Genomic DNA, 9,847 nt, shown 5'->3' with positions numbered 1-9,847 from the left:
CAGGTTGATATGACCAACTGAGAGTTGCCACCAAATGGCAAACGATAAACTCAATTTAAACCCTATTTCTTTTAAGTTAGCCAATACATTATATCACTCTGATTCAAAGCTTCCTCCTTTAAACCCAAGCCAGGTTTGCTGGATCTCTTAGGCTTTCCAAAGGTGTGCAACCTTGGGGAGCCTTAGTAAACCAGAGCCACAGTCTTAGTAATAAACAATGTATCACAGTGAATTTTTAAAGTGTGTGGCATTTCACCAACTAAGGCTACAGTAACCTCCCCCCCCCCCCCCCGCCCCGTTTCCAGACTATCTGCTCTGCTTGTATCAAGTGATTGGCCTAAGACTGTAAGCTCGGCTGGGTAAAGTTCAGTGCTGCATGGAGGGAGTGGAATGAAACCATGCAAATTTGGGTGACTTGAATACTTTCCCTCTCTGCGTATGCCATAAAGTGTACATGCCCCTTGGCTCCAGATAATGGGTGCAGAGGAAGAAGATAACACCCAGCCTTCATTTGCAGGGCTTCATCACACCCCTTCCCCCCAGCAGGATCCTCATGACTAAGAGGTGAAGAACAGTCTGCTCAGCCTGACTTACAGCCTAGAACAGTTAACGTCACACATGCAAAGAGAGTGGTCTGGAAATAAGGACATTGGGTGAGATGACTGTAACGTATCAGCTGCTACACTGGTATAATTATATTTATATATATATATGAGTCCTTTACACAGCAAAGATCAGGGCAAGTCTGCTTCTGTGTTATGAAGAGTTTCTCTCTGAATTTCCAAATGCCTGTTAAACTAGTGATGAGCTATTTTCACACCATGATAATTATAATCCAACTAAACCTAGTATTGAACAAGGCAAATCAATATTTTTGGGGCCAAACATGAAGCCAATCTTCAGTGCAACTCTCATCCTCACCAATCGGTGTGCATGAGCCAATCAGGAGTTGCCTTGTGACACCCAAAGTAAAACTACGATTGCCAGGATTACTGTAGAAAAATGTAACTATACTGCTAGATACAGGCTTGTAGTTTACAGGAAGTAGTTGGTGAGTAATTGTAATGCCACAACCTGCTCACAGGAAGCTACTAAAGACTCTAGAGGTCCAAAGGTGGTATGGATAGGTAGGTGCACAGGTACATACAATATTTTTGAAGAATATGGATATAATACACATTAATCAACGCAATGATTTTGAGAACTTGCCTTGTTCCATTTTGGGCTTAGTTTGGTTGATGCTAGTCTACTTTTGGGGACAGAGCAGGAGACCTCATTGGGAAATTCCACTAATGTGATTGGGTGGACAACACCCTCTCGAAATTTTAGGTTTCAGATAGGTTGTAGTAAATTATGCCCACATTCTTCGGCCAATCACAATGCTTTGTACTGTAGAGAGTGCTGTGATTGGAGAACAGTTCCTGATGAGGTTTATTGCTGGGTCCTCTAAAGTAGACTAGCGCCATTTAGTCTTCAGCAAACAATGTTTGTGATAACTGCCTTCTGACTTAATGGAAGAACTGCTTCGATGAAAGGGCTCTATTGCCTTGTATTATGTTACCAATCCTTCGTTCACCCCTCTTTCCATTGTCTCCCTGAAGTTAATGTATGCGCCTGTTTGGACGATTGGTGGAGTTGTTACATATGACCCTATAGTCTCTGTTTTTACATTTTTTTGAGTTGTGTTTTTTTATTGCCTGAACAATTTCATAGAAAATTTACATTGAAACTCATTAAAATGTGTTTTTTTTTTAATATTGTTTAGCTAAACTATTAAAGTCTGCGGTAATGTTGTCTGTTTACGTATGTGTCTGCAATAAGGATTTTCTGCTCTGATCACTTCCTGAATATAATCGCTGTGCCTACTGCATCTGCTACTAGCGACCAAGGGTGTATACACTCATCCATTTTTGATTAGCCAATAATGGGCCAATTTTGCCACCTGCATGTAGTATCCGAGCCAACAGATTTTGTATACTATAAACAGATTGTGTAGGTGAGCTTTCATGAAAGTGGTAAAATTGGCCAATCATTGGTCAATCAAAATTGAATGAGTGTACGCACCTTTAGCTGATGTCTCTTGGCTGAGATCTGGAAGCACTGCTTTGGCTTCATGGTTACTATAGTCATGTAATTCTATCAAGCACTATAGTCAAAATATTGGGAGGAAATTACAAAAAATTAATATCCTTAGTGGTGTTTCACTGCATCCACTATCATGCAAGGATATTAGGTAGCAGGAAAAGTATCTGAAAACCTAAAGAGAATATCTAAGAAAATGGGCCTATCATTGTTACAAATTGTTGTGTATTACGCAACATAAATTGTGTATTTTTGCACTTTCATATTTTTTGGAAATATTAAAATAAGCTCATCTTCGTTATTGGCTTCCGGATACTTTTCCTGCTGCTATGTATCCTTGCATTTGATTAATTCTAGCAATCACTGACTGCCAGGACAGCACTGCAGATGCTGTTCATCTCGGGTGCATATTAATTCGGCGCCGCTCAGTTCGGCGCGGTGAGAGCTGAATGACGGCTCTCCCCGCTGCCGCTAAACTCCGAGGTGGCGTTAAATACTATTCCCCCTCTGAGTTGTCGCAACTCGGAGGAAGATGTAATTCGGGGTCTGGCAGCCGCCAGAGCCCTGAATTGCCGCTACGCGCCCCGTGCAGCATAGCATTGCTGCTATGGGGCGCCCAGTTTCGGCGCTCGGCTCTCAGAGCCGTGTGCCGAAATCAGCTGATTTGGTTCATCTCTGTGTATAATACTAAACAATACGATTAAATATATATATATATATATATATATATATATATATATATATATCGAATGTATTCTCTACTCCAGTTCTGGGTCTGACCTGTCGTCCTCTCCTGTAGTTGCCTGCTGTCGCTCTCCTTCTTCCTAGTCTCAAGTCATTGCTCTACTTGCAGAAAACTAGGTCTCAGGCTGGGGAGATTTAGAAGCTGCAGGAGGACTTATCAGACCCAGTGCAGACGCAAGTAAGATACTTACCACACTGCTGCGCTACTCTGCATGCAGGGGAATGAGACAGCAGCTGTTGGAAGCGTAGAGGATGTGATGGAAGAAATACGTTTAGCCTCTCCTCCCCGGCTGGTTGCATTGCAGGTGCTGGAGTATATCCCTTGGTAGTTATCCCACAAGGTCTGTGTATGCAGCAGAATTGTCTTATAGCAAACTTGTATCAGAAGTTTACTATATCAGAATTGGAAATGATACTCAAACACAGCATACTGTAGTACTGTATCTGTTTAGTCAATAATTGGGAGTCATTTTTTTCTTTTCAAATGCATTTTATTGGAAATTTGACACATCTGTAACAGTACAGTACGTGGTGCAAAAAGACCAATGTGCTACTGGCATTCAAATGGAACGTTCTTGTAGTTCTTGTTTTAACTAATGGAACACAGCATGAAGCTCCACATATGTAGGGTTGCGCAGGGGGCCACCTATTTCATTGCCTTGTACTTAAGTGGTGTGAAAAATGTTATGTAAAAGTAAAGCCCTAGGGAGGGGTGTATATATACGACGTATAGACAGGCACATCACCCAGGCAAGTGCTTTGGTCACTCTTGGAAATCCAACTCTGTGTAGTTAAACTTAGAGACACTGAAGCGTAAAAAAAAAATTAGGATGCAAAGAATTGTATGTGTAGTACGGATAATTACTAGAATATTAGTAGCAAAGAAAATATTGTCATATTTTTATTTTCAGTTATATAGTTTTTTTTTTATAACATTGCATCATTCTCTAATATGTGCAGTTTACATACTACTCATCATGCTAAATGATTTTGCAGAGCAGCAGTGAAATTTTGAACCCTTTCTCAGCAGAGAAAAAGAAGATACAATGACTGACAGTTGAGATAATAAGCTTCAGAACACATAACTCTCTGCGACTTTGAAAGTGGAGCTCAATGGCTTTTTTTTGCATAGATAACAACTGGAGTTTCTTAACTCTTCCTGTACTGGAAACCATATTAGACTTATGTCTCTGCTCCTAATATTTTATTTCTTATTTCTTTCTTTATTTCTTAGCTGTACTACACATACAAATGATTATTTTATAATTGTTTGTTTGCTTCAGTGTCTCTTTAAAGCAAACCTGAAGTGAAATAAAAATTATATTTGGTGGGGCAAAACATTTACTACAGAAGCTCTCACTTTTGCTCATTGCCTTCAGAGCTCCCTCCCATTCCCTGTTTTGCCACGTTTTATTATTCGTGTTGTGCTGGAAGTTCATGGGGCTGTATTTGAACTGTGCACATGTGAGTTCTGAACTGTGCTTGCCCAGTGAAAGGGTGCACATCTGCTTTCCTTCATGCTTCAGTGCTTCCATTTATGGGGCATGCGTAGTTTGGTGATTGCACATCTCCAGTGTGTACGGGCACAGGTGCTTCTGCCTAAAAAGGTTTGAAGGAGGGTGCATCACTATCTGGAAATTGGTTCAGATGACCACAACCCCCCCCCCCCCCCCCTCCCCTGTAACACAGTAGTTTGGACTTGCTGTTGTTTCTGGTGAAAAGTTTTTCCTTTTCTTATTTCTGGAGGCCACCTTACTGTCCATCACTGGAAACACTGCTGGACTGTTCCAAATTATTCAGGATCGTAGTGGCAGTAACTGGGAAACTTAAAGGGTTTCTTTAAGTTTATTTTTGTTTTGTTTTTAAAGTTTCACTTAACTGGGGCTTCTACCGCCCCCCCCTGCGGAAGTCCTGTGCCCGCTCACATCTTCATGGATCCTGGAGCGACCTGCGCAGTACGAGAAAACTTCGTACTGTGCCTGTGCAGGATGCTCCAGGTGACATGAGCAGGAACGAGGCCGTAATCAGCGAAATGGAAAGTGAGCCGCGTCACGGAACTGGAGGATCTATGAAGATCGGCGGGGGCACAGGACCTCTGCAGGAGGCCGGTAGAAACCTCAGGTAAATGAAACTTTAAAAAAACAAAAACAGTCATTGTAGCGGCCACATAGTCATTATTGCTCAGTCTGTACACATATCAGGCACTATAACTGGACCCAACTGACTTAACAAAGAATACATTAAAAAAAAAGTCATATAATTGATCTTTATAAGCTGTAAAGTGAAATCCTTTGGGATCCCCGCTTCTACAAATTGCTGGTCTCATTTCTCTTGGATGTAAAATTAAACCTAAAAAAAAAAGAGGAATAATATTTAATTTTTATTTTTTAAATTGTATCTTTTATTTGCTATGAAGACAACTGTTAAAGGATACCTGACCAGAGGCAAAGCTACCCAAGGTAAGCACAGTGGTAGAGTCATGCTGGATCCACGAACCTCTGTATTGTCTATCCCTCTCCTCATCCTCCCCAAAACCCTGTGATCACCCCTCAATAAATGTTACTAAATTACTAAATGTTACTGATCGCCGGTGATCAGAAAAGCACTGAAAAATTGCCCCAATGTGAACCACTCTAATACTTTTAGCAATGGACCCTGGACCTTGTCTCAGGTGTGTTAGTCGGGCACTACTGATGCATTGTAAATAATGAAGACAGCGCTAATAACGGTCTCAAATGGAGGCTGAAGAGTGATCAAAAGAAGATCCAATCCAAGGCTTCAGATCAAACCCGATTGGTTATTCTGTATGAGCCACAGTACATCAGGAATTAGCATAGTAGTGGCCGAGGTATCGATACGTCACTAACGCACAGCTATTGAAAGTATCGCCTGTTGCACAGAAACGCACGCTACGTGTGCTGAGGGTATCATTAAAGTGAACCTCCAGACTAGAAATCTACTCAGCAGAACTGAAATGGCTTGGTGTTTCTTTAACAGTTTCACAGCATCAAAACTTTGTTTTCCTTATAGAAGTCTAATTTTTAGCTGCATTTTTAGCTAAGCTCCGCCCCATCAAAGAAAACTGCCCAGGCTTTTTTCCCCTGATGCTGTGCAAAACATGATGGGATTTCCTATGTTGTTATTCACGTTGCCTAGCAACTGGAAGGGGTGATCAGGACACAGGACAGATGGAACTGTGTCTCATGCTCCCTGTCACCTTCTTTCAACCAAAAAGATGGCTGCCCTTATGAAATCACAAACATTTGCCTGTTCTTTTAAAACAGGGTGGGTAAGAGATTATATTACCTATCTATTTTAATTAACATAACTAATGTAACTTAATGACAGTATGTTTGTTTAGGCTGAAGTTACTCTGGTAAGCTAGAACCCAAGTAATTTGCTGATATGGCAACATCCAGAGTGGGGCCTTTTTTCAGCCAAGTCTCAGTAATGCAAGTCTGATGAGCACTCTCTTAGGTCATGCATGACTGCATGTTTATGGGCCTGGCATTATAGAGGACAACGTTGATGGAACTTTTCTAGGGGTTGAGCTCTATCTTTAGAGTCCAGTTAGAACCTGCATGCATTTATGGTTATTGCAGCTATCTTTGAAAATACTGAAACCTAGGGGGGGCGTGGCTGCCGGCGGGGCGGATGGCAGCGTGATTGCAGAGCTCCGTCTGATCTGTCACAAAGCGGCGATTCAGCAACAAATTATCCAGAACAGCGGCACAGGATGATGGAGGAGGACAACAGCATGGAGATGGACGCCTCCAAGAAAAGAAGAAAAGCAACCAAACCGCAGAAACGTACTGATTTCTTCCCAGGCAAGCCATGGGGAGGGAATCAAGATGGCGCTGGATCATTCAGCACACCTCCAGCACCTACACAGCTCACAGCCGAAGGAGGCAACGGCTCAGCTTTAAGTGCGGAAGGCACGATAAATGGTTCGGGTGACTCCTCTCCCTCTCCAAGCACCCCTTCTTCCAGAAGCCCGGCCAAATCGTGGCAGAAGACACAGGACAGAGAGGAAACTGAGGCTGAGGTAAGCCTTAACTCTGTGCACACTCCTCCATTATCCCAACCAGCATCTGCCAGCTATAAAGGGTTTCCCTACCACCACACAATCTGTGTCTCAGGATTTTATTAAGGACATATTGATTTCCTTCAAACATTCTATCTCCAGTGAAATAAATGCGCTACCAATCTCATTCCAGAACTCTATCTGTTCACTGGGAGAAAGAGTTTCTCATACTGAAGATCAGGTAGCTCTTCTTACGCAAGAACACAACAAAGTAGTGGATTGCATGGACTCATACACAACAGACATTTCTTGGATTAAGGAAAAAATTACTGATGCGGAAGATAGAAATCGCCGCAACAACCTTACATTTCGTGGTATCGATGAGTCAATCCCATCTGCTGGTCTGTGTGATTATATAAAATCTTTTTTGAAAGATACCTTCCCTGACTTGAACGAAGTGGAACTGGCACTAGATCGGGCCCACAGACTGCCGAAAGCTACGTTTCTCCCAGATTCCACTCCTAGAGATGTCATATTAGCAAGATTTGTATTTTTTCAAACAAAGCAAGCCTTGCTTTCTTATGTTAGAACCAAAGGAAACCCACCTTCTCCCTTTCATCAGCTGCAACTCTACTCTGACTTATCACAGGTCACGCTGCAAAACCGCACAGTGTTGACACCCATCACAAGAGTCCTGCGTCAACATCAAATCCCTTACAGATGGGTGTATCCCACCAAGCTGTTGATTTCTCATGGAGGGCACAAATTCTCTATCACTAATACGGAACAAGGACTTTTGGCCCTCAAACGTCTTAATCTACCTCCTCCACAAGATACCACTTCTCTCCGCAGTTCTAATCCAATGTCCAAACTACCGCAGGAGTGGCAACGGGTAAATCCAGAGGCGGGACAAGGTCCTTCAGCACCCAAGGCTGAGACAGCAAAGTGCGCCCCTCCATCCCTCCCACCCCAGCCGTTACACACTGATTGCTATTAGACTAATAGGTACCCCAGGGCCCCCAACCTCCCCAACACATTAATCTCTAGTTATCTGGCTTGCAGTCACTGTCATGTATCCCCTTTTCTTATTTCTTTCTGCTTCAAACACAATTGGGAATGATAGCTCAATGAATTGTGCGCCCCCTCCTACACTGCGCCCTGAGGCTGGAGCCTCTCCAGCCTCTGCTCTGGGTAAATCATAGATAGATCCGGAGCATTACTTCTGGTTCTCCCTTTCGCCAAGGCTGAACTATGTTTCAGGGTCTGGCCTCTGTACGCTGGTCACCTGGAGCCTGTCCTGATCCCACTATGAAGTCTCCTAGGAGACTTTGGCTTCTCTACATATGTTCAATCTACAATTACTTTCTACTCTGTTTAATTTTTAAGTTTGGTTGCTATTACCTCTACCACACTGAGTACTTGCATTTTATGATTGCCTGGCTGCTTATTATATTGTAAGTTGTCTTCGGATATACGATGGCTCTTAAAATTTTCTCACTAAATGTAAAATGTCTTAATACCCCTTTTAAAAGGAGTATGCTTTGGAAAGAAGCTACCCAAGCTAAAGCGAATGAAATATTCGCGCAAGAGACTCATCTCTTGGAATCTCATAACCATCTATGTCATAATCCAAATTTTGCCCATGCTATATTCAGTAATTTTCAGAAAAAGTAAAGGGGGGTCTTAATTTATTTTTATAGAAACTTAGCACTAAATATGATGGACTCAGTGAAGGACCCGTTAGGTAGATTTATTATAGTAATTTGCACAATAAATGAATATACCTATACATTGGTTTGCATCTATGCAGGGCCAGGTCTCTTTCATGAAAAATTTGATTCAAAAGGTTGATGCCATCAAGCAGGGAGAGGTCATTTATGGAGGTGATTTTAATGCATGCCTAAATCCATGCTTAGACTCATCTAACGCGTCCGCTAAACCTATCTCTCCGCTAAGTAAATTGATCCATACAGAAAATTTATATGATCCATGAAGGGTTCTCCATGGATCTGAAAAAGATTTTACTTTTTTTTCAAATGTGCATCGTACTTATACTAGGATAGACCTTTTCCTGCTGGATGGTGTCACCTTAAAAAAGGCCTCGGATTCCACAATAGGCTCAATCACATGGTCAGACCAGTCGCCTATTACTATAACCATTTCTCAATCCAATTCATTCATTTCAAACGGAGCCCATGGAGATTAAACACCTCACTTCTAAATTATGACCATAACAATTCTTATATTGCTGACAACATAAGAACATTTTTCTTATGGAATGGGGGTGGGGGGGGGGACGAGTAGGATATCGGTTTGGAGTGCTCATAAAGCATACATTAGGGATTCTAATCAAAATTGGTTCTACCCAAAAGAAAAGGAGGAAAGCGCAAATCTCAGCTATGCTCTCAAAAATCTCACAACTCGAAGCTCAGCATAAAAATAATGCAAATCCAGATTTAATGAAAGAACTTTTTCAAGCTCGTCTATTACTTCTCCAGCAATTTGAATTTAATATGCTTAAAACTAAAACTAAGTACTATTCACAGAGTAATAAATCAGGAGCTCTTCTGGCCCAAAAATGTAAACTAAAACAAGCGAACTCACGCATTCCCTTTTTAATAGACCCTCAATCCAAACAGAGCGTTACCAACCCCAAGCAGATAGCTGAGGTATATGCGTCTTATTACCAGCAATTATACAACTTAAAATCAGATCCTATGACCCCTCAACCTTCAGCACAGCAAATTGAAGAGTTTTTGGCCTTCTAACAGTTGCCTTCGCTTTCTCAAGCACAGCTTGAAGTATTAAACTCCTGTATCACACCCTCAGAGATTATCTCCTTAATTAAGTCACTAAAATGAGGTAAAGCTCCAGGCCCTGACGGGTACTCTAATGAGTACTACCAAACATTAGCTTCTATCCTAGCTCCACGTCAGGCTGAAGTATTCAATGCATTTAGATCCTTAGGCCACATCCCTCAACAATACTTGCTAGCTA

The sequence above is a fragment of the Hyperolius riggenbachi genome, chromosome 10 (genome assembly GCF_040937935.1).
Source record: "Hyperolius riggenbachi isolate aHypRig1 chromosome 10, aHypRig1.pri, whole genome shotgun sequence".
NCBI lineage: Eukaryota > Metazoa > Chordata > Amphibia > Anura > Hyperoliidae > Hyperolius > Hyperolius riggenbachi.
This window is presented reverse-complemented; position numbering follows the sequence as displayed.